At 42.4% G+C, this 27,250-nt stretch overlaps 1 long non-coding RNA gene across 1 annotated transcript in view; it reads left to right on the top strand.

Moving 5' to 3' along the window:
• The window catches only part of LOC101991386, a 63,817-nt gene that overhangs the window by 14,503 nt on the left and 22,064 nt on the right, over positions 1 to 27,250 (top strand). Inside the window, exon 2 of the long non-coding RNA XR_001229252.1 lies at positions 8,569 to 8,835. This is a non-coding gene — a long non-coding RNA (uncharacterized LOC101991386). The remainder of the gene's footprint in view (positions 1 to 8,568; positions 8,836 to 27,250) is intronic.

Here is a 27,250-nt window from a genome sequence, read left to right as displayed (position 1 = left end):
AAAAAAAAAAAAAAAGAACTTTTAGCCACCCCCAAATGACCATTATGAACATGAGCAGGTTCCAAAATCTATCAGAAATTCTGGGGTGAATGGAGTACTCAGAGTTATAACAGAGAATTAGTTACGTTTCAAGCTAAAAGCATCTTTTAAAAAGTCAGATTAAGTTCACCATGATTCGGTACATTTATGTTTGAATGAACAGTCCAAAAGCTAGCAGAGGGGGGCTTGCGAGATGACTGAGCCACAGAGCACTGGATACTCTTGCAGAGGACCTGAGTTTGGTTCTCAGCACCTACATGGTGGCTCACAACCATCTGTAGCTCTAGTTCCAGGGGCTCTGATGCTTTTCTGATCTCTGGAGATATCAAGCATGCATGTGGTGATGTATGTACAGGCATGCAAAACACTGGTGTGTGTGTTTTAAAAATTAAATATTGGAAAATTCAGGAATCTATTTTTAAATCTATATGTGCATTGAGCTTCTGCAATTATATAGTACCTAAAATCCAGTAGTTGATCTTGGTGGTAGATGGAGGCTGGACCTCTAGGTTGGATCAGCTCTCTGTGTAGCAATACAGAAATTATCAGCAGCACTAAAAGTGATTACCAGTAACCTGCCCTTTGTCATCACTGTGTGCTAATACTAAACCCTCTCTGTGAAGGAATAGTCCTTGAATAAAATCTGTTGTTGGTTTAAGCATCACATATATTAAGTTTCACTAATATATGTACAGCCATAAGTGTGTGTGTGTGTGTGTGTGTATTATATACATATATTACTTGTCTTTTAGTAAACATTGTATTTTATACAGAAACTAATTTGGAAAATTCCCATCTACCAGTTGACTCTCAATATAACAATGATTTAGTTGCTTATGCCTGTTTCTGGGACAAGCTCATAATATTTCAAGTTCGCTACTGATAAAGTTAATGTCTTCAACCCTTTGGGAAATTCTTGCATTTAAGTAGCAGGTTAAAATAAACAATATGGTGTAGAGATTATAAAGATGAAGTAAAGAACTTGACTTATGTCTATTTTTGTGCCCCCTTTGAGTTTAGATTATAATCAGTGAAGCAGTGCTAATTGTGAGGTATATGTTATTTAGTGTAGATCTGATTCCTGTACAACATGTTCTTCTGGATTTGATTAATTCTTTAAAGTATAAATGAATATTTTTGTTTTAAAATTAGATTAAAAAACAAAACTTTGGATCAATAGCATGAACTAGCAATTGCCTGGATTTTTAACTCTAATAGATTTCATTTCTTTCTTATTAATTTTTGTGCATTGTTACACAAGCACAGCTAAGTGGAAAGGAAGTTTAACCAGCTGAATTTGCTCTCTATATGTGTGTGTGCGTGTGTGCACATGTGTAGGATGCATGTGTGTGGAAGGAAGTGGGCATGCACCGTGGTTGGCTTGTAGAAGTCAGAGACAACCTTGTGAAGTTCATTCTCTTCTCCCATCTTTAAGTGATTTCTGGGGATTGAACTCAAGTCATTGGATTTGTGCGCTATCTGTTAGTCATCTTGCCAGACATATTTTTTTCTTATTATTTATATGGTTTCATGTTTTGTTTGCAACGATATTGTGGGTATAAGTGTTAGGTAAATTGTTTTTATGTACATAGAGTGAGTACCAATAATTTAAGAAATCCGTGTTGCATGCCTTTATGTTAACTCCCTCAGTACGTCTGCCTTGTAACTACACTGTTTAGAACATCATTTAAAATAAAACCACCCATAGGGACCACTAAGTTATACCCTAAGGGCCTTCAGGTTCGACAGGTTCTGGTATCAGAGAAACATGTTTTTAGAGCCTATTGAAGAAGTCGGTGACCGCCCGAGTTACTTAACTTCCTAGAGCGGCTACTGCAGGCTTAGAGACTGAATGAATATCCCTAACACACTGCAACCCCAATGTCAAATAGTCAAAGGCCAGGAGAAGAGGAAGCCAGAAGCTATTTGTCTAGCCCAGCTGGTAAATATCACACATACATGCACACAACACACACACACACACACACACACACACACACACACACATGCACGTGCACAGGCATGCACAAATGCCTGAACACACATACACATTTTGATAAGATAGCATCTTTTCTTCCATTGGTAGTATTGTTACCCAATATGAACCCTGTCCATCTTATTTATCATAATTAATCATGATTCCCATATGAGCAGTTGGAGAAGCTCGGGTGTCGCGTTGCTGAAAATACCAGCCCCAACGCATTTTGTTATTTCTTATAGACAGTAATGTCTAGAGATGGAATTTGTCCTTGGAGTCCTACCGTCAGCCAATAAAACAAAAATGCCTCCGTCAGCAGATTTCAAACTTGCCTATTCAGTGTCTTAGGGTTTGGAGTGAAAAATCACTTTTCATGTTCTCGGTGAGGACAGGCTGTGCAACAGGGCTCAGCTATGCTCAAAAGCAGTTTTAAAAACAAACAATCAAAATTGTATATGAAGGGAGGTTAAGGTCGAGACTGTTAAAAATTGTTATTATTATCCCTTCTTCTGGGGGGCCCATGTCTGTGAAAGTTGAATGCTGCACCCCCAATGAGAGGTGGTGCCAGCTGTGTCCCTAACAATATGCTCAGTTTAGCCCCACACAGAATCTGTCTTACTTCTAGGAGTTAAGTCTACCAGATGGGGTAGCTCAGACCTTTAATTCCAGACTCAGGTAGATGATGCGCGATAGCTGCTGTGAATTCTGGGACAAGCTAAAGTGGAAGTGTCTGTCTTAAAAAGAGTCTATGAGACGATATTGAGAAAAAAGTGAGCTCTTCAGTCTCTCAGATTAGTTTCTAAGGTGTGAGTGAAGGACGGGGAAAGCTTTTCCAGCCTTCAGGAGGAATAATCAATTTCTCGGTGCTCTCTCCCAAGTAATCTCTGGATTTAGAAGTTCAGAATGGAGTTGTTTTTGTAAATCAGGTAAATTTCAGACAAGATCAGATATTCATTTTCTAGGTCAAAGCTGCGCTAGTAGAGGCAACACTTGGTTGATGATCTCAGACGCCTCTCAGGGCCAAAGTGACATCTTCTCTGTAGCCTTTATGGGGTAGAAATTTACCGGGTGTAGGAACAATTTGGCGCAGTGTTCAGATCAAGCCGGTGACTAGCGTGCATTTTTGAAGGCCCGTTCGCTGTACAGGTTAGTGTCTGTGTTGGGATGATAAACGAGAAGTTAACAGGCATGCTCTTCCTTTTCTGTGAGCATCGTTCAGTTGGATGGGAGAGTTGGAGGAGTTATCAACACGGTGCTCGACGACAAAGCTGTGTTTCCATTTCCTAAGTGTAAGACAGAGTTCGGGTAGCATCCAGGAGACTAGTCCCTCACTTGTTTGTGCTCCCCTCTATCTCCCTAGATGGGGTCAGTGCCTCCCAAGCCAGGCTAGGAATGAGAAGAGATCTGGGAATGGAAGGGCAGGATGAAAAATGGCATATTTTTGAAACATTTCATTTTAACATGGAGATCTGAAAATGGAGCAGCCTGGCGCCAAACTGTCTATTTAAGGCCCAGAGAGCACGGGATTTGGGGAGAAGGTCTTCTTTTGTCCTCTGCCCTTGCCCTCACAAATGACTGTCACATGTAGAAGTAGGTTGTAAAGCTAGCCAGGGTGTGTAGGGTCCCACAGTACACGGAACAATATTTGGAAGTTTTTAAGGAACTTGGTAAACTCTAGAGAAATGAGTTTTATATTACAAAGCTTGCAGAGTAAGTGACTGATGAATGACATCATGATCAATCTGATTGGCCAGTTCTGTCTTCTGGTTCATTCACATTTGGCACATTTGAACTTTTAGTGGCTCCGTGAGAATGAACCGAAACAGATGCAATCGGATTTGCTTTTGGCCAAGATCAAGTGGAAAAGACTTCAGAAAAACAGACTAAGTTTATTTTTGATGTGTGATGAACCCTCCCCTGAGCCCCATGGTGTCAGAGGATTGCTATTTATTTATCATAGACATACCAGTGCTGTTGGGGGAACTTTGGGGAAGCTGTGATGGTTTGGGGCTGTTCTAGCACAATATTGCTGTGATGCAGAGAGACAGAGACAGAGAGATGGCGAAGAGTGTTACAAGGCTCCTTTTTAAGTTATTAAGAGAAATCTAAATCAGTCTGTATGGTTTCCAATGAGATTTTTTTGGCATTTATGAATTTTCCTCATTGATTGGTTTCTCACACACATAAATCTCAGAAGTTAAATAAGCAATCTTTAATGGAATGTTTTAATACTATAAAAATGTTCCATATCCACACTGTCAGATAAGTAACCGTTAGCTACATGTCACTTTTAAGTACTTGAAATGTGGCTAGTGGGACTGAAAAATCTAATCTTTAATTAATTTTGGCTCAAATAGTCCCATGAGGCTATGATCTTTTGCAATTGAACAGTGCCCAGCTAATCTCTTAATTCAATTTCCCTGAAAAGTTGATGCTGAAAGTAATTCATAAAATAGCCATACATAACAGCAATAAAAATATGCACACATTTCATATAACACGTGAATAAAACTCAGCCATGGCTGACTATCTTCTGAATGTCCTAGTTGCCTTTTTATCCAACCATACATTGGCTCCCCAATTATGTATGCATCCCTTGAGGGAAGCTCTTGGGATTTACATTTGTGCACCCTGTACTATGCATATATCCTAATAAATACACTAATAAATATTGGCCGGGCAGTGGTGGCACACGTCTTTAATCCCAGCACTTGGGAGGCAGAGGCAAGTGGATTTCTGTGAGTTCAAGGTCAGTCTGGTCTACAGGAGCTAGTTCCAGGACAGCTAGGGCTGTTACACAGAGTAACCCTGTCTTGAACCCTCCCCTCAAAAAACAAAAATAAAAACACAAACAAAAAAAAAAACCCAAACCAACCAACCAAGCAAACTATTGGTCCCTACAATGACACTCATTCATTTGTACAGAAGACACAGCTGACCTCATTGCTTCTAGATAGATCTAATTGTGAAGGTTTATTTCTAACTGTCCCGAACAGCATCCCATTGTCCCTGCGGTTACTCACATACATGTGCAGAGGGCTGGCAAATTTGAATTGCATGTTATGTGTGCTCCCGACTTCTGTCCAACAAGCACATGCACTGCTTTGCTGTTTTAGGTCTCACGGATCAACACATGACCTTTACACAGCACACACAACTTATTTGATGCCACATTTTTTGGCTGCACTTTTCTATACTCTTTAGTATTTTAACATTAAAATGGCTCTAAGCACAGGGCTGGCGTTGTCTGGTATTCCAAAGCCCAAGAAAGTTATGATGTACCGTGGAGAGAAAAAATGCATTTGCTAGATTAGCCAAACTACATTCAGGCAATAGTCTCAGAGGTGCTGTAAGGAGTCTTTAAGAGACAGTAATGTAAAACAAGGTTATACACGGATGGATTAACAAGATGCCTCAACCAGAGGCTAGCAGGGACGTAACCCGGTATTTCTCTTTAGGAGCAACACTTCAACGTTTGCTTATTTAGTATCTGTAGATATTTTATAGAATATAGCCACAGCGAATAGTTAGAGTCTGAAGCATATGCACACACACACACACACACACACACACACACACACACACCCCTAGAGTGTATGAAACAAGTCCATTGCTTTCCAAGCCCGGTGCATCTGTGAGTCTGGAGGACTGGGTCCAGCTGGTGGCTTGCAGCAATGGTCCTGAAGAGAACTATTCTAATGGAATTTTTGCACTGTTGGCCTGCTTGCTGCGCTATCTATTTCATTTGTATCATTCTTCCCACTTCTTGGGATTCTCACCCTGCACACTTGATCTCCTCTCCAAGGTTTCTGTGATGCCGAGCAAGTTAAAAGAACACCTGAATGGTAATACAGAGTTCAGAGACCTGGCCGCTTTCCAGAGTTTGGGTTCTTCCAAACAAGGTTTATGACAAAGACACATGCCATGTGTCAACAATGGGTCTTTCTTCAGTTTAGTGCTCATCAGTTTTATGTCTCCCTGAGGGAGGTAGGACTCAACAGCCTTTGATTTCTGTAGTTTCTCACTGGCCAGTAACAGTGAAAATGGGGGTCCTCTAGTCTTCCTTTTTGTAAAAACAACAAAGCAGGACTAATTCCTGCCATAATGACTGTAGTATTTATGAATTCTTTGGTCACAAACTAAGATTCTGACATTGAAATGAAGACACAGAACTAGTGAGAAGTGATAGTGCCATAGCAAAGAGCAAAATAAATATTTTCCCACCACCATTGTGCTTTGTAACCTGAATTAAACACACACACACACACACACACACACACACACACACACTTGCATAGAAGCTTGATGCTTAGTGAAAGACATATATTAACTTTTAACCAAAGTCAACTGGTAGCTTCAAGTAGCCAAACTTTAAAGGATTTTTACATTTGAATAAACACATTTATTAGCCCCAGGAATTTCTAGAAAACGAACCCATTTTCTGGATTGCAATGATTAGAAACTGGCTTTTGCCATTCCACAGTTCACATTTGACACTTCACAGTGCAAATAGGAATATTTGAACAACTTCAAAGTGGTCTCATTTTAATCTCTGTTTCCACTGAAAGAAGCAGTTATGATATATTTAAATATATTGTCACAATGTCCTAACTCTAGTTACTTAGTAATATTAATTAGCCAAAAGAAGTAAAAAAGAAAAAAAAACCCTTCATTCCATTTCTCTCTACCAACCATACTCTATTTGTTATAGGCATTTTTTTCTTTGTAAAAAATTGTGTTTATCATTTTCATTAGCTTCATTTCAGGAGGGCATTTGTTACTTTGTTTAAGCCTGCAAAGACTTTCCAAAGTTACTTGTCACAAAGTATCAGCAGCTGTCCCCACCTTCTGTTTTTCTCTCTGCCCCAGCACCCCAGAGCCTGGCAAGCAGCGAGCCAGAAACTTCAAGTTGTGTAGTTCATTCGGTTGAGTTTTCCAAGAAGCAGATTTACCTTGATTGAAAAGAACCTAAAATAAGCAACCCCACCAGCAAGTACCCTAGGCTAGACCTATAGTAGAAGCAGCGGCCTGGCCTGATCTGGGAAGCTATGGGTAATGCTACCTTCTGGTGTTCCATCTTCTGCGGCTGGGCTAGCTCACTGACTTAATGTGCTTAGAAATGACTTCGTAGCAGTTATTTTATTTTTATTTTTATTTTTTATTTTTTGTTTTGGATTTTTCGAGACAGGGTTTCTCCGTAGCTTTTGGTTCCTGTCCGGGAACTAGCTCTTGTAGACCAGGCTGGCCTCGAACTCACAGAGATCCGCCTGCCTCTGCCTCCCGAGTGCTGGGATTAAAGGCGTGCACCACCACTGCCCGGCCGTAGCCGTTGTTAATATATGTATATTAAATCTATACCATCCATGTCTGCAGGAGAAAGGGAGAGATTTTATAACAGGTTGGCTTATCCTGTCATTGTGGAGATTGGCAGGCATCCCACTTCAAGTCCAAAGGTTGTTAGGCCACCACGCAACCGAAGGGCAGACATTCTAACCCAAACGCTGATTCCTGAGGCAACACCAGCCTTTGGCTCCGGTTCAGATTCTAACAGTGTAGAACACACACATTGTGGAGGTCTGTCTGCTTAGCATATCGATATTAATTTCATCCTTAAACATCCAGAATATGGTCTGGCCAAATATTTAAACACCCTGTAGCATATTGGGTTTGATACATAAATTTAAGCATGACACGCTATCAAATAAATCAGCTGTTATTTCTACAAAGGATCTGTTTGTATTAGGTTCATAATGAACATTTTGTAAAAGAAAAAAATTTGCAGTTCTGTTTCATGTATTATAATAAGTTGTCATCATAAGTCCTATGTACAGAAATTCGAGCATAAAGGGGGCCAACTTTCTCAATCCAGAGTCAAGAATACGATCAAGTTCAGCTCCATGCATAGATTCTGGGATTTCTTGGTTAGGGACAGGACTTTACAGACAGAAAAACTCAGGAGACCTTTGAAACTAAGTCAGAAAACAAAACGACATAGTTGAAGAGACTCCTTCTTCACCCGAACAGTGACCGCAGAGGTGTAAGGTGCCCAGGGAGGAGGGCTAGCTTGACTGATAAAGGACAGCAGTGTTGGGGCTACCGAAACTTCCACAGACAAGCTGGATTATGGATTGTTGAGAAAGCTTTTGTAAGGTTTAAAATTAAGGAACAAGTCTCCTTACAACAGAGACTGAGATCTGCTCGAAGACTTCAAATTGCACTAAGGGGTTGGCAGGTGTGGATGAGCTAAGTTTTTATGACAGGACTTTTTTGCTTTTGAAAGGCCTGAATAAGTTGTGTGTGTGTGTGTGTGTGTGTGTGTGTGTGTGTGTGTGTGTGTGTGTGTGTGTGTGTGTGTGTGGTGTGTGTGTGTGTATGTGTGTGATATATAAAATGTTAGGACATGTGTGTCTTTGAGAATGGTAAGGTATTTGAGAGTGTACTACATACAAAGATAGTCCTTTGACCTTAAAATCTCATACTAAAATGTATTCTGCTGCCTTTAAAAAGTATGTGTTTAAATGTTAAATGCCCCCTTCTGTTGGTGGTTTTAGATTCTGCTCCAAGAATACCCCCGGCAGGAGAGAAGTACACTGTCTCACAAGCTTGGCTTCCATCTGAAGAGCCGTTTGAAGAGATTCCTGACTCCTTTAGGCAGCCATGGCAGCGCCTGCAAACTGAGGAGGGCTATGCTGTCCTGCATTTGAGATCAGCCTAGGCTCCACTCAGAGTCCTTGTCCCAAAGAAAATACACACAAACAGTCTCCAAAACAGACAAATGAACCAACGAAATCACAAGTAAGGTTGACAGCTCAGAGAAGGTAAATATCTAGATTAATAAAGGCCGCAAAGGAATGTGCATGCCTGTGTGCTGGGTGGGCGGGGCGAGAAGGAGAGAGACGTGGAAAGGAGCCCTTTGACTTGTCCAACAGCTCAGACACAGAATCTCATCTACTGTTCCATTACGGCACATTATGAAACACGGGTGTCCTGTTCATCAGTGACAGAGAGAGTTGAATGGCCCAAATCAGTCATCACTTTGATGACATTAGCAAGAAATTGTTGAAAAATGGATTTTCTTTTCACTATCAATCAGCTATATGTTCTAGAATAATCCAAATATTACTAGAACCAGGGTCATTACTTAGTTTAACACTCAGACAGGATTTTGTTGATTATTGAACTAGAAAACGCCCCTCCTTTCAGATAAGTCAGGAACTTGCAAAACCAGACTGGTGCTTTATAGACTGGGAAAGGAGCCTTGAGCAGTCCACTCAAACCACCCTGGCCTTCGATCTAAAGAAATTATAAAATGTAGCCAGGCAGTGGTGGTGCATGCCTTTTATCCCAGCAGTCGGAAGGCAGAAGCAGGCGGATCTCTGTGAGTTCAAGGCCAGCCTGGTCTGCAAGAGCTAGTTCCAGGACAGGAACCAAAACCACAGAGAATCCCTGTCTTGAAAAACAGAAAAAACAAGCAAAAATCATAAAATATGATTTAAACATTTTATGTATTACTGTTGCGTGTGTGTGGCCTGCATGTGACTTTGAGCGTGAGATGTGGTCCCCGTTTGCGTGTGGAGGTCAGAAGATAAATTTCAGGAGTCAGTTCTCTGCCTCCACTATGAGAATTGAACGGGGGTATCATGGTTGCACGACAAGCATCCTGCCACTGAGCCATCTCACCAGCCCTAAAATGGGATTTTTTTTTTAAATAACTAGAAACCTATTTCAGATCCTCTGAGTGATTCAGGTGCCTTACTCCTGCAATGATTGTCAAACAAGAATGTCTGGGGACATTTTTAATGTTAGGAGGATTGCTGCTGGCATCTAGGAAGAGGAAGGAGAGATGGGCTAAGCAGCCTCCAATGGGCAGGGAAATTCTACTCAAGGGAGAATTATCTGGTTCCCAATGGCAGTAGTCCAAGGTTGGGAAGCTTGTATCTAAGTAGATCTACCAAGACTGAGTTTATGCGTCCTGTCCACTTGTTGCATTCTTTGCTGTAGATCTCAGCAGGAAGCCAGGCATGAAGGCATCTAGCCTAGATCCAAGCTATAGATGCTGTGTTTCTTGAAAGCAGTCGAATGACAACATCAGATCACTCCCATGTTTGCAGGGAACATAAAGAGACACCCTCGTCCCCGACCAGTGCCCTAACAAGGAGATTAAAGTCACTCGGAGACAGTGACGTCAGTTTCTGAACCCTTGCTTTAATAGGCACTTTGCACTTTGGCTCTATTGACTATTGCAACGCTTAGAAAAAAATGGTTTCTCTGGTTCTTTAGGAAGCAGAGACCAGTTTTTGTAAAAATACCACAAACCTGCTTCAGTGTGAAGCATACAACACACCCACAAACTTGGTCCTTGCAGCGCTGCAGTGAGGACGTTTGAGCTCAGCCTTTCCCGCAGCAGTAAATGTTAGAGCTGGTACTCAGTAGGTGTGGAGATAGAAACAGGAACCCAAGCAAGAAGGTTGATTTCTGAGAATTATGTATCCTGTAAGCAGAAGGATGGGGCACTCAAGCTAGACTACCGAGAAATGTTTGTTTAACTTCACCTTCGCTCGACCCTGTGGTGATACCATGTGTACCCTCTTATCTACCTCATGGTGATTTTTTTTTTCATCAGCTCCTGTAAAATGTTTTGGCTACAGTGAAAGCTGATATCTCTCACTTTGTTCCAATAGATTGGGAAACAAACTCTAATTTAAGGGAAAAAAATCCCAAGGCTAGAAAGGGAACCCAAGTGGGTTAGAGTTTGGTTTTATTTCACCAGTTCTATTGGCATGGGGTCATCATTTGTAAATTAGAAATACAATCTGTGTTGAATTGCAAAAGGCAATTTAAATATCTTGGCATGTAAAGTGTGCAATTGACAGGCCCATTCTCGAGTTTTCCTTGTGTATTACAGCCCAGTTTCTATATAGTTATAAAACAGGGCAATGTCCAGCCTTATGAGTGGGTACAGTATGCAGAGAGGATCTCAATAGTCCTTTCAGATGGGGCCAGAGTGTAATGTGACCCCACTGTAATTGGTAACCTATAAAGGAATGAGTATCCAGAGATCACCATTAAGTCCACTGATAAAGAGGACTGACCTAGAATAAAGAAATCCCAGGGGACCTGAGTAAGCCTGTAATCAGAGAAGTCACAGGGCAGTGGGCATCTTCACTGCTGGCAAAAAAAAGGCTGAGTCTGTTTCAGTAACAAGGCAACTTTCTCCAGGGCCAGCGTGTAACCCACAAAAATGACCCAAGGTTGGTTCCACATTCCCTAATTAATGGTTTCTCACTCAGGTACGGGCAATAAAGAGTTCCTGTTTATTGCCCTGTCTGCTACTCCCCTGGGCTGCTTGAAGACTGGCCAGCTCAGATCTTAACAGCTTCAGGAGAATCTGGTTTACCTAGAGAGGCGTCAGGACACCCTGCCCCTGTGATAACTAAGAAGCAAGGGTGATAAGCACATTATTCTTTCATTCATTGCCACATTCAAAAAATACTTTCCATTTTAATCGTATTTGTGGTCAACGAGAGAGTGGTGCCTTTCTGGAAAATGTCTTTAATTCCCAAACCAGAGGCACAGGCATCCTCATTTGTTTTCTGTTTCTTGGAATCCATCCTGACTCTGGGAGACCAGCTGCAAGACTTCCAGGCTGTGTAAGAGTCACATCAGCCCATGGGTGAAACTAGACGTCAGTTGATTCTTAGAGCTAAAAGGGACTTGGAGGTCGTGGTTATTTTACAATGGAAGTAGAGAAAGAAGAAACCTGGGCATTAAGGTACAAGGATATTGAATGCATGAGTTACAATTTACACTAGGTGTTTTGCATCCAAGATCCATTGTTCTTTTTTATTACACTCTTCTGAATAAAATTATTTAGTCCCATAATTGACCATGCAAATATCTATAAAACATATTTTCGTAGGAAATTATGCTTCGGTGCCCCAGGGTTTCAATTGCACAACATAATCTGGCGTAACATATTTTGCATGAACAAATTTCTTTAGCATCTTTTCCTAAAACTAGACCTGTAGTTGACTATGATACCTGCATTGGTATGTTGTGCTTGGCTTCTCTCTGAGGTTTGGGGACCATGGAACCCAGGGCTGTTGCTGTTTTAAATTCATGGCTGGACTTCTAGTGACAGCTAATTGTTCTCCGTGCTGTAATCACCTCCAGAACCATATGTCGGAAGACCTCCAGATTTTGAGAAACTTACACTCTTATTTTCTTCTCAAATCAGGAATGGATTTGATAAGTCTTTCATTCTGCACTGTTTCTTCCTCTGTAAGAGCCATATAGGGGTTTTCTTTCTAGAAGCAATTCAATAGCATTTTCAGGCCAAAAGATAGCCTGAATATGTTTTAAAGCAAGACTCATTACTGTTATGCTCTAAACATATGGACCGCCTGGCGGTAGTGGCGCATACCTTTAATTCCAGCCCTCCAGAGGCAGAGGCAGGTGGATCTCTGTGAGTTCAAGAACAGCCTGGTATACATAGTGAATTCCAAGACAGCTAGGACTATTACACAGAGAAACCCTGCCTCAAAAAACTAAAAAACAAAGCAAAGCAAAACAAAACAAAATTGAAAACAACAATAAAAACCACGTGGAGAGTCTTAGCCTGGGACTACCTAACACGTGTTTGAAGAAGTTTCTCTTACTTCTATCCTGAAGGTCAGAGTGGAAGGAATTCATCTCCTAGCAGGGGGCATACTTAGCCGGTAATGAGATGCTGTCATGGGGGGTATCCTGCAAACCTCCATGGACAGAAGGCTTCCTATAATACCTGCGATAGAAAATGAACTTCAGTGTTTAAAATGTTTCATTCCTCAAAATCAGGCTGAGCCTCCTCCTGTGAGCTCTCCCCCCCCCCCAGCCTGTGCGAAAAGGCGGCCAAGGCTGCGCTATTGGGAGGGGGGGTGGAGGGGTGGAGGGGTGGACCCTCTTATTTTGCTTCTAAGATGTAAAGGCTTCTTTTCCAGTCCTGTTGTCTTAAAACCAAAACCTAAACCCAAACAAACTACATGTTATATGATTGCATTTATATGAAATGTCAGAGACTGGGAAGTATAAACTGGTGGGTATGTGAAGGCGGAGGAGAGGGCTTGGGAAGAGGCTGTGATTGGGTAAAGCTCCTGGCCTGCTTTGGACGGTAAAAATGGCAGCTTGTACTTCCGGTACCCCAGACGTTTCTATAGTCATATGTACACCCGTCTAGCCCTTGCTCCCTCTCCTGAAGTGAGTATTAACACACTCCCTCAATTTATAGATTAGGGAGCCGAAGCCCAAGGAGGTTCCATGACTGTTTCATGCTCGCCCGAATGGCGCGCTTCATCTCATGGGCTTGCTCTAGAACCTGCACAAAGACTGCAGGGCTCGGCTCCTTCTGATTTCAAGCAAGGTCACTGCAGGTTGACCGCTGGGGGTGAGAGGTCATGATAGCGGAGGAGCTGAGGGTGGCCCAATGTAAATTTGGCATAGACTGGGTTTACAGCAAAGTTTGTCTGGACAAACAGAGAAGCCCTCCTGCTGGTCATGCCAAAGGTGTGACTGACGTCAACACCAACCCACACTGGCTCTTGTTTGCTTTGACCTGTGGCCCACAGGCATCTCTCCCAGGAGACTGGTCTGTGTGAAGGACCTTTATCACACCTAGAGTGGTCCCTCCAGTAGGAAGGATGTAGCAAGCACGGCCCTCCTTTCTGATGCAATCTTAGCAGCTATTTCAGTGCACTGTGACCTCGAGGGTTAATATGAGCACACACCATCCACTCTCGAACCCCATAGGAAGTGAGCGGCAAAGCAGGCTTTCGTGTTGCTTTATGTTTTAAAATAGTATGGACTGACTTCTGAGTGAAAGAAAATAAATCCCCTTGGAGATTCAAAATGGCTTTCCTTATGAGTCAACAATACATAGAACAACAATTTTTCATTTTGTTGAATACTTCAAAGTAGATAATTTCCAGTGTCCTAATTATTCTTTTTTCTTATTTAGCTTTAAATTTATAATCACAAACTTAACTCTGCAATCCAGCTAGACTTGATATGGAGGTAAATATGGAACTCAAAGAACTTCAGTGAGAGCATAGATTATAGACATTGTTAGCAGATGAGGCAGGGGTGCTGTCCAGACCTACAAAGAGAATGTCAGGTCCTGCAAGTCAAAACCATTAGAGTTGTCCACTGCCAGCTATAGTGACCTTCTTCCAGGTCTTGCCATTTCTAGACCCCAAACGCTCCATGACTTCCACGATGCTCATGCCTTCTTTGACCTCCCCAAAGACCACATGTTTTCGTCCACTCTGCCTTGACAGCACAGATGAACAGGAGCGAACCATTTGTGTTTGCTGCAGCATTTGCCTTGGACAAGAGTCCAGGGCGTGAATGTTTCAGGATGTTTCCATCCTCAGTTTTCTCCCGTAGATGGACGGACCTGCTGCCGATGCCATAATGGAGGCTGAAGTTGAACCCTAGCACATCAATCCCGGAACAATTCTGTGAAAGGAGAACCCTTATATCCAAATCATTTCTCTCCAGTGCTCAGAACACCAAATTTTTCTGCTGTTTCTTTGAAACTTTGTCCACAAACAGCTTCAAGAAGACTTGTCTCAGGGGTGTACCATAGCCGTGGTGCCAAGGGATGCAGTGGGGTTGACCGTGGCTTCAGCAAGGGCAACAGGGGATGCCAACTTTCTGCCCTAGTTTTTCTTAATGATTTTTTGTCTTTAATATAAATGAAACATATGGACAATGCTCAGCACAGGACCTCTAAGCTCTGTGGGGAGGGATGAGCTACAGTGGCAGACGCAAGACTGCCTGGGTTTTGAAGCCAGTAAGAACCTAACAGTCACGAGCTCCCGGACAGATTAGCTATCGTCTCAGGGCTTCAATTTCTTGAGAACTGAAATTGAAAGCAATGGCAATATTAACTTACAGTGCTGTAGCAGAGCTTAAACGACCTTTCCAAGGACAGCTTAAATAGCTGAATTGGTTTTATTGTCAATTCTAGAATTAAGTCACTATATATACAAAATTATTTTCCTTATAAAGCTGAAACAAACGAGTAGAAAGAGTGTCTTCGGGATGTGACAAGGCCATTGCATACACGAACTCACAGAGACTGTGGCTGTTTGTACAAGACCTGCATGAGGCCAAGCAAGACAACATTCTCACATGGAGTGGGGAGGGGGCCATGAGCTTCACCCTTAGCTGAGGAGCTATGGACAGTTGATGGCCTCTGAAAACTTTTGGTAGCTCAACTACACTTCAGTGGGCATCTTCAATCCCAGGAATATCTCGACCGTACAAACTAGAGTCATTAAAACAACAACAAAAAAGATAAAGTTTGGGTGAGTAAAAAACGTTGGAGGTAAATCTGGAAAAAGTTAGTGTGATCGTGATCCAAATACATTGTCTGGAATTTCCAAAGAATTAATAAAAGTTTAAATTTCAAAATTTTACATGTAATTTCATTTTAAATTAGCATACACAGAAGCAGAATTTTTTTATGGTATCTGCATACATGTTGTAAGGCACAAACATGCTTAGTTGTAGTGATTTTTCTCACCTGCATCCTCGTCTGTACCCTCCTACCCGGGTACCCCAGCCTATTTCACATCACACGGTTCTATTTTCCTCGCCACTGCCCATTCTTCAAAGCCCCTTTCCCTTTTTTATGTGCCCCTTCCTAGTCTCCCTGCCTCAACTCATCACGGAAAAACATAAAAGCACACATAGGAAAGTCAGAAGCTAGGATCTGCCGGCGGAAGGGAACAGGTGACATCTGTCTTTCTGACACCACCTCACTTAAAATAGCATTTCCCAGTTCCGTTCATTTCCCTAAAGTTTTCATGATTTCTTTCTCTATATGGCTGAAAAAAATTCCATTGTGCACATGGGCCGCATTTTTGTGAACCTTTTGTGTGTTCGTGGCCGTCTAGACTGCTTCTGTTTTCTTGCTGTTGTGAACGGAGCAGGAATAAATGCCGACAAGGGAGGATCTCTAGGATGGGACACAGAGTTTCCTGCTTCCCTCAGTGTTCTTAAGTGAATGCTTCCAATCACTGCTTTTCCTCTTTCTCCCAAATCCCTAAGGAAACTGGCTGGTTTCTTCTATGAATGGAAGGTATAAGAGACACACGTTATTCATCCAGACAGCTAAAGAGAATTGTGTGTGTCTCACGTGGAGAAGAAATACCTGCTTGTGAACATTGAGAGGTCTTCAGGGACAGTGGTGGATTGACCTGCTTCTCCTGTCCCTCTTAGCCTTACAGTGTGCGCCCTTGGCTCTGAGAGCCACTGTCATCAATCACACACCAACACCTTGTCTCACGATTGATGCGCATGTCTGTCTAGGAATCGTCCCATTTTCTAGCCATGCCCATCAATCAATCAGTAACAGCACCCAATTATTTACCCCTTGAGCCCTTCTTAGTTGAGGACTCTTCACACATGCTTGCCTGTGTCTCGTGCTAAACTGTGTGTCCCTGGTTAGAGATTGTCTTGTTAACGTCCTCTCTCATGGAAACCACTGAGAGGAGAAACTTCAAAGCAAGGAAAGCAACATGAACACAGTGGAAGAATGCAGCTTGGGACAGTTCAGAGGGAGAAGCCAGCAGGGGACCCTGCCTCGTCTGACCTCACACAGCTGTCCTCCTCGTCTTGGGAGACCAGGACTCTGTTCTGCTACCTTTTCCCCAGTCCTGGCCATTCCTACTACCCAGGTTAGCCAGGCTGGGTACACTCAAGGCCACTCCACAAAAGAGTGTACCGACACTATTCAATAGAAGCATTGCAGGAGCCGTAAAGTTCCATGCATCAGTTAAACATTCTGTAACCACACACACACACACACACACACACACACACACACACACACACACACACACAATGATAAAATGAAGCTGAGGCTGGAACTCCGCCTCAGTGTTTTGGGGATTTACTGCTCTTTCAGAGGATGAGACTTGGGTTCCCAGCATCAGCGTGGTGGCTTTCAGGACATCTGGCCCCTCTTCTGGCCTCTTTTGGATCCTGCACACATGTGAGGAACATCTATTCACCCAGGCTCACACATATTCGCATACACTGAACAATAATAGTTCCTCAAAAAGATAAAAAGAAGCCAGGCATGGTGGCACATGCCCTTAATACCAGGACTAGGGGAGCAGAGGCAGGTGGATCTCTGTGAGTTTGAGGCCAGCCTGGTTGACAAAGAAAGTTTCAGGACATCCAGGACTGTTAGAAAGAGAAACCCTGTCTCGAAAAACAAAAAAAAAAAAAAACAAAAAAAAAAAAAAAAAAAAACAAAAAAACCCTAAAACAAACAAACAAACAATAAATAAATAGATATAAAATTCAGTTTAAGAATATTTTATTAAACCCTATGCATCCAAATGGTACCATTTCAACATGTTGTCAATGTGAAAACAGTTGAGCTGTCTTAGTCTCTTCTCAACATGGGCAGATCTTTGATCCTGCATGTGTACTCTGTATTTCCACCACACCTCTACTGTGTCTAGTCACATCACGTCTGGTGACCACACATGACCAATCGGTACTGTATTAGCATAGGATTGTGCCATGGACATATGAGATAATTTTATTTGTAGGAGCAGAAGGGGTGGGGTCTTTTCTTCTAATTTGCATAGAGATGCTGTCTAGACCAATGCTTTTACACACACTGCTCCCTTGGCTTGAAATTTGCTTTTTGTTCTACCTACTTTGATGGTTCATCATCAGTTCACATTGCTATGGCAATGCTACTTCTTCCTGGAGGCTGACTCCATCCTCACAGTATCCTGTGTCTTTGCTCCCTAGCACTTATTTGGATATATATGTAATATATATACATATATATTATATATGATATATAATATAAATGTATATATATTAGTTTTTTTTTTATGGCTTTTCGAAACACGGTTTCTCTGTGGCTTTGGAGCCTGTCCTGGAACTAGCTCTGTAGACCAGGCTGGTCTCGAACTTATATATTGGTTTTTTTGAGACAAAGTTTCTCTGTTGCTTTGGTGCCTGTCCTGGAACTTGCTCTTAGACTAGGCTGGCCTCGAACTCACAGAGATCCGCCTACCTCTGCCTTCCAAGTGCTGGGATTGAAGGTGTGCACCACCATTGCCCAGCTTTATTTGGATTTTTAATGATACAGTTACAGGTGAGAGGACTTGATTAAATGTCATCTCTGGCACAAAACAGTCCATATAGGACAGGTTCGTGCATGGTTTTGCTCACCTCGAATTCTAGCTGGAGGCAGAACCCTTTGTCCTAAAAGGGGCTCATCATCTGTGATGCCCTGAGTCATTGCCAACGCTGACCCCGTGAGTTTATGTCAACCAACCCCTGCAGTGTGAGACACTTGTTCTTCCTGCCTTGTGTATAGACACCATGTGTGGAACAGAGACTGGATGTTGTTTAGGGCCTCTTGGGGGAAGAAAGCTGATCGTACCCTCTGTTTAATGCCTTTCCTGGTCAAAGTGCGCTGGTGTTCTGGCAAGCACCCCTCTATTAAAGCACCCCCTTTTCATGTTCCCTGGTGCAGCTGTCCTATTTACTCATAGACATGAGTGATCCCAAGTTTTATCTTTGATTCATTCAAAGCACTTTATCTTTAATGTATGTTTTAAACCAAATGCATTTGAAAAGTGGGTTAGTTGGCACTATGAAAAGCTAGCAGGTCAGAATTTTGAAAGAGAGGATTGTGCAAGCTCTGATCAGAATCCTGGGTGCTGGGAAGCTGGGGGTAGACTCGTGCACTGTGTTTTGTCTTCCCATCCTTCTAATATTCCTGCCAGTAAATTTAAACTCAAACACAGGAGAGTTGCCTATAAAAGCTGTAAGATGCATCATGGGCACAAGGCAAAATTCTTATAAGTCAATGTACCTTAACGATAAGCATATTGCATTGGTAGTCGTGGCTGAGATTTGGTTCTCTGATGCCTAACGATGGACTAACGATGGTATTAGATTTAATTCCTGGCCCTATGTGAGCATTCAGTAGCTGGGTGACCTTGGATAAGTAACTTCATTGCGCTGGGGTTCAGTTTTCCCTTCTAACACAGCTAAGACTAAAATAATAACTTATCTAATAAGTGTGTTCCAAACCTTAAGGACACTCCATTATATAGTGTGGGACAGAGGGGACCAATTCATTGCAGAAGGGATACTTACATCTTAAAGGAACCTGTCCCTGTGTGGCTTGACAAAGTTGGTTGAGAATAAACGGGACCTTTTTGGATTTTTAATGATATAGTTAAGGTAAGAGAACTTGGTTAAATATAATTTCTGACACAGGACAGTTCATACAGGAGAGGTTTACATATGGTTTTGCTCACTTTGAATGTCAGCTGGAAGCAGAACACAAGCTAACATACTAGGTACCTAGAGACATAGTCTTGTATTTTTGGATTTTATCTGCTTTCCCAAGTAATCAGATATATTTCTCAATCTCAGTGGGACCATAAGTAATATGCAGTTGCTTTCCTGATCTGTGGGTCAGATTTATTTATAATAGTCTTCCACAAAAGAAGTAGGCCTAGATATTCCACGAGGGGTGAGACTCACTATCTACTGTGGCTGGAATGGGAAAGTCCCCAACCGGCTCAGGCATTTGACCATTTGGTCCCCAGTTGGTGGCCCGAGTCTTTCTCTGGATTTTCCTGGATTCTGTACTCAAAGATGAAGACAGTTTCATTGGTTTTCTCATTCATTTATCTTTAAAACACATCTTGAGTTTAACAAAGTCCGAGCTAAATTTTGGATGCGAAAGTGAAGAGCAGGAATCTGTGACCTGAAATCCACAGTCGTGGAGAGCGAAGACAGCTGACAAATCTGTAGATACCTAGAGCACTTTATACAGGCTTAGCACATGGACTATGGAGTGTGTTAGGTTGGCATGAAGAAACGAGAGCAATAAAGGGCGATTTCTAAAAAGTATGGTAAGCCAGGTGGTGGGGGTGCACACTTTAAATTCTGGCACTTAAGAGGGAGAGGCAGGCAGATCTCAGTGAGTTCAAGGCCAGCCTGGACTCCAAAGTGAGTTCCAGCACAGGCAGGCAGGGCTGTTACACAGAGAAACCCTGTCTTGCAAAATCAAAAACAAACAAACAAAAAAGGTATGGCAAGCCAAATCTGAAAGGAATATGAAAGTTGATAGAATCGAAACAGAGTTGCTGCTGGGTGGTGGTGGCTCAGGGCTTTGATCCCAGTACTTTGGAGGGAGCAGGCAAGTAGATCTCTGTGAGTTCAAGGCCAACTTTGTAAGGTTAAGCCAGCCCCTTAGGGGGCGGGCTTGCCTTGGGCAAATGTTTACTTATAAATCGGGGCACCCCTTCTGCTTCCTGTTTCCCCACGGGAACCGTGGTACTGTAAGTCTATTTCTACATTAAAGCTGTATATATTTTTTATAATCTGCCTGCATTCATTTTACGTCGGTACACAACCTGGTCTACAAGAGCTAGTTTGAGGACAGGTTCCAAAGCTACAGAGAAATCCTGTCTCAAAAAAACAAAAAACAAACAAACAAACAAACAAAACCACCACCACCACCACCACCACCAAAAACTGGAACTGCGTTGTCAACACCAGCACTCTTCCATCACCACAAAACAAAACAAAACAAATCAGCAACAACTAAAGACTCCCAAGAGTCTGTGGAAGTGACTCAGTAAACTGTTTTCCCAGTAAGCCTGAGGACTGAGTTCAGATTCCCAGATCGTGTAAAACTGGCTGTGGTTGCCTAAGTCTGTACTCTGAATGCTGGGGAGGAAGAGGTAGGCAGAGTTCTGGAGTTTATAACCAATCTAGCAAAGTCTATAAACTCCTGGGTCCATGAAAGATGTTGACCCAAGTAAATAAATAAATAAACAAACAAATAACTAAATAAAGTGGAGAGTGACCAAGGAAGCCACCTGACACAGACATCTGACCTCTACAGGCCTATGTACATACACGCACATGTACACACATACAAGAGCACATACACATCACATGCAAAGGAATGAAAGAGAAAAGTAGATAAAATAAGGAGGTTCTAAAAGAAGGGCTCCTACATAGGGAGAATTGCCTGATCGTAACATCACAAAAGAATCTTTAGAACCACGAACTTGCCCAGAGACCACCACAGCATTTAACGAAAGGCATTTTGCGAGGATGTCTACCCGGCCATTGTCTCTGTTCAAGTCAGACCAGACAGACGCCATGCTTGTTGTTAATCATTATGGTCAAGGAGATTTCAAAATGTCTGATGCAATCCTCTTCATTTGCCCCCCTTGCCTTAACCCCTTTGAACTACTCATAGCTTCCTATGGCAGGCACACTCTGATGGCAGCAGTTTGCTACTCTCCAGTCAAAACCACTCTTTGTAGACTATCTCTCCAATACACACAGGTTTAGATGCACATCCATCTTGAAGGATAGGTAGCAGAAAAAGGAGGAGGGGAAATGACGTCAGGATTTAGGAAAAGCTTACATTGAATGGTGTTTGCGAAGTAGCAAGAATGTGGGTTGTGGACCGCTGGCAGCCTTACAGAGCAGGAGCTGACCATGAGAGGCAGGTAGAGCCCAGGTCTGCAGAGATTTGGGGTAACCCTCCCTCCAAGGAATGTAAACTTGACTCTGAACGCAGTGGAATCCCAGTGGAAGCATTTGGGTGCACGAAAGAGCCAGTATTTTCTGTTGTCTGTGTTTTTGGCATGATTATGTTGGGATCCAGAGGGAGAACAGATAACGTCCTGAGTTAGAACATCTGCTATGGAAACGGAGACAATGGAGTGGAGAGCTAAGGGCTAGCACAGAGACTGGTAACTGGATCTATGTGGGGCAGCTCCAAAGAAACCGAAGAAAGTGGAGGTGGGTGCTGTGAACCCAGCACACGGGCTCTGAGCTTCTGAGTCTTCAGAAATAATGAGTCACAACGCATTGAGGATGAGAAATGGTTTGGAATTGAATTCATACAAGACATTCCCTTAAAAAGATTTTTTTCCCCAAATGCTCCTAAAAAACATTTAAAAACATTTACATCTGGTGTATCTTCAAACACTTGATATTTATAAGCTCAGTTGAAATTATTGATTGTGCCTGTGGGTTCTGCAGACTCCTGGGGCCTCTAGAACCTGAAGGATGTGCCAGACAGAGGTCCTAGCTACCTTAGCCAAAATAGCCCCATCTTCCTTTCTTCCAACATTGGCCAGTAGACTCCCTGGGAATTCCGGAAGTGGGTTTGGAGCTTGTGGTGAGGCAGGCATGAGGCCTTCCAAGCCTTGGCACTGGGAGAAACAGAAAGACACAAATGATTCTGGAGTTGTTTAAGCCTCCAGACCCACCGATCTGAAGTTCAGTCACTCGTGCCGTTGGTTAAGGGCCTATGCTGCTGCTGTGTTTCCTGGGGAATTTGTTTGATTCTGTTTTGGTTTCGTTCATTGTCTGCTTCCATCCCTGGAGAGTGACCATCCTATTGGGAGCTGTATTCATAAACTTTGCATATTGGCCTGTTTCTTTTTAGTTACAGATTGTTTTATTTGACATGGTAAATATGCAAGCATCACAGGCCACAGAGGTCCCTGTTTCTCTTAACAATGGCGTTTGAATAAAACATTCATCACTAGAGTGGGCTGCAGGGTCCCTATTGCACCCCCCCCCCATCTCATGAAAGCCAACTGAGCCACCAATCCGTTGAGAATTAACACAGGCTGTTGTATTTGCGTTTTCTAAATATTTTCCAACTCCCATCATGTGCTTTTGTGTTCTGTTCTCCAAACCCCTGCCAAAACCTCCTCCGGCACCATTCCTTCCTGGGCTCCACCCCTGCCAAAACCTCCCCCGCCACCATTCCTTCCTGAGTTCCCAAGTCCTTTGGACAACAAATAAAACTTCCCATGGCCATTAGCCTCAGAGACATATTTTATGTATTAAAAAACGAGGTGACACAAAGACATTCTTTTTGTTACTTTTGGGCTCATGGATTCAGTTTCTTAAAATGAGTTTTTTTTTACTAATTGAATGTAGATGATAGAGCTTTAATTCATATTTTTAGTATACGTTAACTGAGTGAGTACTCACAATGCATCTAGATTGAGGCTCCACTCCCGTGTGCAGTCAGAGGGCTGAAACTGAGGAATATTTGGACATAGAAAGAGAAGATAAGAGGAATGCAGGGTTTAACTTGACTCTCCAAAGTTGTGCCCCTGCAAAAACTAACTTTTATGTATGTTATGTTTGTATCCCTTGTCTTGAGAGTGTGCCTTTTCTTCTTAGCTGCCCTTAAATTCTCTAGATAAAGACCAGGCAATTTTATTTTCCCAACTACATTTACAGCAACTATATTAAAATCAATGAAAATAAAATAGATTTGCTAAGTATAAATTTTATTTTCTTTCATTCTTAAGGCCCATGTGTGTACTAATGGTGTAGAAGTTGATGTCTTCCTGACATAACAGAGACAAGTGTCATCCATCTTTGTCAGGGAGATCGATGTCTTAGTTGGTATCATTATGGAAGCTGGGAAAACTGGCCTCTCTCTTGTCCCCACAAGTCCTGGCTGCTTTTCAGCAGACTAAGTATGTCATTCTATTATTATAGTCAGAGAGCGTCAAGCCTTAACAATTTCTTATACAAAATGCCCTTGAAAAAGAGACAATGAGGTGTCAGAAAACAATAGAAACTCGTTATCATTTTATTGCGCATCTATGGTATCTGAGTAAGCTTTCATCCCTCTTAAGAGCAGTGTATGTTACTTTGCTCTGGTTGAAGAGCAACCAGCAATAATGCTCTTTGCATACTTTGCGGTCTCACTAAATTTCACAACTAGTAAAAATCTTTAACATTATAAATTTATATTCGGCTTAGTGTTTTTGAAACAAGCCAATTCTATTGTGTATCCAGAAAAAGGGGAGGGAGGAACATTATTCTAAATGTTAGGCATGCTTCTTTCTTATTATTTTAAATGCATGCTCCATTTTCCTCTGCTGATTTTTAAACTAGGATTCCGGTCCACAATTCCAAGGCAATGAAGAATTTGGAGGATGATAATGGGCGCCATCCCGAACATAGCAATGTTTTAAGCCTCCCCAGTGTATGCAGATAAAATCTACTGTAGTTGGTGTGTAGGATTTTGATTATGAAGGCATGAATTATTTAAATAGCGTTTATACAACATAAGAACAGTTGTCTAAAAATACCCACAATCCTGCTCTTGCTCGCACGGCTGCATGTTCACGGGTGTCCCTGCTGTTACAGGGGGACAGTTGGTTCCTCACAGATCTGACTCTCAGACCTGACTTGCATTTTGATTCAGAATTCTAGTTAAGCTCTCCAGTTGTCCTGTTTCTTGGGTTTGATCTCTCAGGCATGAGAATGAATCAATGACCCACCCTCATATCACAAGCTCCAGGCTGGGTTGTGCAGGTGCCTCTGGATTCAACAAGCTTTGATTCCATAAGTGGTTAAGAGAAGAAAGTCCTGTGCATCAGGGGAGTTACACATTGGATGTGACTGAGGGTCTCTGCAAGGGCTGTCTGGAGTGATATCTACGGTAGCATCCTGCAGTCCTGGGGGACACTTCTGAGACTCCATCAGCCTCCTGGTAACTAATTCTGTCTCTAGACCCTGCATTACAAACAGCAGCTTTTCATAGTTCAGAAGGCCCAGAGAAGAATGCCCAGGATGACCCACTGTCAAAACAGTCCTTGAAGAGTGAGGGAGAGAACATTGTAATCAGCTTTCCAGGTGTATGATATCCACTATAAAGAAGGCTTTGACTGTGGCTTCAGAATGGAAGATTTGGGTTAGCATCTAGAATTATAGAAAAAGAAGTGCACTTCAGAGTGAGGCAGGGAAGCCATTTTTTTAGTGGTCCAGCTCTGAGAGTCCAGAGTGTGGGAGAGTCTAGTCTATAGGATGGAGCAAGGGCCTGTCATCTGGGTAAACTGAGCCAGGACTGCTGCTGTTCCTGGAGCTGAATAGTATATGGATCCTGCCTGGGGGAGATGCTCTGATTCTGTTAGCGCACAAGCATCCTCTGGGTGTCCCAGGAGCCACGCTGTCATCCTGTGACAGGCTCCTCACCAAACAGAAGAACAAATACATGCTAGGAAGTCACTGGGCAACGTTCGGAGGTTCCAGGTTTATAACTATGAGATAGTATGGCTAGTTTTTAAATTTAGACATGCATAATTGCAGGGGTAGGAGCCCATATCTCATGAGGTAAGAATCAATACAGTTAAAGTTGTTGGACCAAAGCCCAGCATATGTAAGTTACCTATGTTGGCTAGCTGCTGTTACCATGACCTCAGTTCTTTACTGGGGAGTACACTGAAGGATGAATCTTGGCTTAATTTAGGCAGGAACACACTGAGATGGGGTTCTGATTAATGAGAGTCTGCTGGGAAGGCTGGTCCAAGTTAACCCTCAACCTTTTGTGATTACATACAGAACGTCTAACTGGAAGGGTTTTTGGACCAATAGATGACGGTGACTTTTTGTTTGCTTTTTACTTAAATATCAAAGCACCTGATATTCTTGTTCAACTCTTTGTTTTTCCAATAAACCATAAATAAGTTAGTTAACTTTTTTATTTCATCTAAAGTATCTAGTTTTTTGCAAATATCCATTTTGGCTAACCTATTAATTATTAGTCTTGTAAGAAAATAGAAAATAGTTCAGGAAATTAGTCTGAAATGATGTTTCTAAATCCTGAATTGAAAAAAAATAGTGCATCTTTTTAAAAGGTAAATGACTGGGAATATACTTTAATTGGTACATCTTTTAGTACCAGGATATCCTGCAACACAAAGAATCCAGGTGATGGAGAAAGGAACACCTGGGTCGAGGGACAATAATAACATATGTAGTAGGTTATTAGCTCTGTTCACTTTCTCACTCCCACAGTAATGTTTAACAAGGCTTTATTGATTATAATAGCCTTGATTGGTAGATGGGAACAGAAGATCACATTGTGGGCACCAGGCCAGTTCTTGCACACAAAGTCTGCAAGCCAAACATTCATTAATAATTGATTTTAAGGGGGATTATACAAGCCCTCGTGGGCCTGTCTTTTGCCAGCATATTTAATTATAATGCACAGCTTGATTTATGAAGAACTGAAGGATATTAATTCTGGAAGGCACCTTGGACTGGAAACTGAAGGATCTAATCAGGGACAGAGCCAGCTTTTCTGTCTCCTCTTGCAAAGCCTTTGACGTGAGATGTATGTTGTCTCTTTCATCAACAGAATCTTGAACACTGACTGCAGATATAAAGAATGTGGCAGCTCAATAATTTACAACATCTCTCCGAGGAGCTTTCCATAGAAGACCCCAGATGCTCTGGGCTTCATCTTCAGAGCTTTCTTGGGAGACTGAGTGTCTGCGTTAGAGTTCATGAGGACTGGGTTTCAGAAACTGTTATTCTGTGGCACAGTCCTTGGCAAGCTGACAATGACCCTAAGTGGCCTGTCTCACAGTTTAGAATGATGTCCAACAGTGTGTAATATCTTCACATGAAAATTATAGATGTTGCTCCTCACCGCACCAGGACAGTGGAGTGCCATGAGCAAGCCATGCCCGCTCTGCCTGCAGCCACTTGGCTGCTCATGTATAAAACCACGGATCTGTAGCAGCACCGCCTGAGTCCTTTGGCAGACTCTGGCCTCTAGCATCTCTGCTATCTAATTTCTTCCCTTGAATGTTTATAGGTTATGTTTCTATCTTGCCTGTTATAATGGCCTGTTTCACATGGACTACCTGCTTGATGTTCATTTTGGTCTTGTTCATTCTCAGCTCCATGACTGGTGGCCAGTATCAAAGTACTCCTGGTCCTACCTGACTGGTGTCTGAAGGTCTACAAGTTCTTGTTTGTCCAGGAGAGGAGTTTTGACATTTAGTCCTTGACACAGGTTTATCACTTAGGCCCATGGCTGTGGTTGTGTGGTCCCGAGACTGCTGCCGTTGCTTTGTGTTGGATACACTCTCAACCATGACTAGATTCACGTAGCTGACTGCTCCGGAGCAAAGGAACATGGGGGGTTTGGTATCTATCTGATTATAGCTGGAGATGACTATCGGACTCACGCTATCCATGGCTTATTTGTAGTCTAAAACTACAAAGGCTGTGCTTTCACCTGGTAAGAGATAGTCAGCTTCAGTAACAGGTTCTGTGACTGGTAGGGATGGTAGAGAATAGATGGATGGCCGGTGCACAGAGTCTTTAAGAAGAAACACAGCAATGGGC

Source organism: Microtus ochrogaster, linkage group LG4 (genome assembly GCF_000317375.1).
Source record: "Microtus ochrogaster isolate Prairie Vole_2 linkage group LG4, MicOch1.0, whole genome shotgun sequence".
NCBI lineage: Eukaryota > Metazoa > Chordata > Mammalia > Rodentia > Cricetidae > Microtus > Microtus ochrogaster.
Note: the sequence above shows the minus strand (reverse complement) of the source record. Positions and strands in the feature narration are given on the sequence as shown.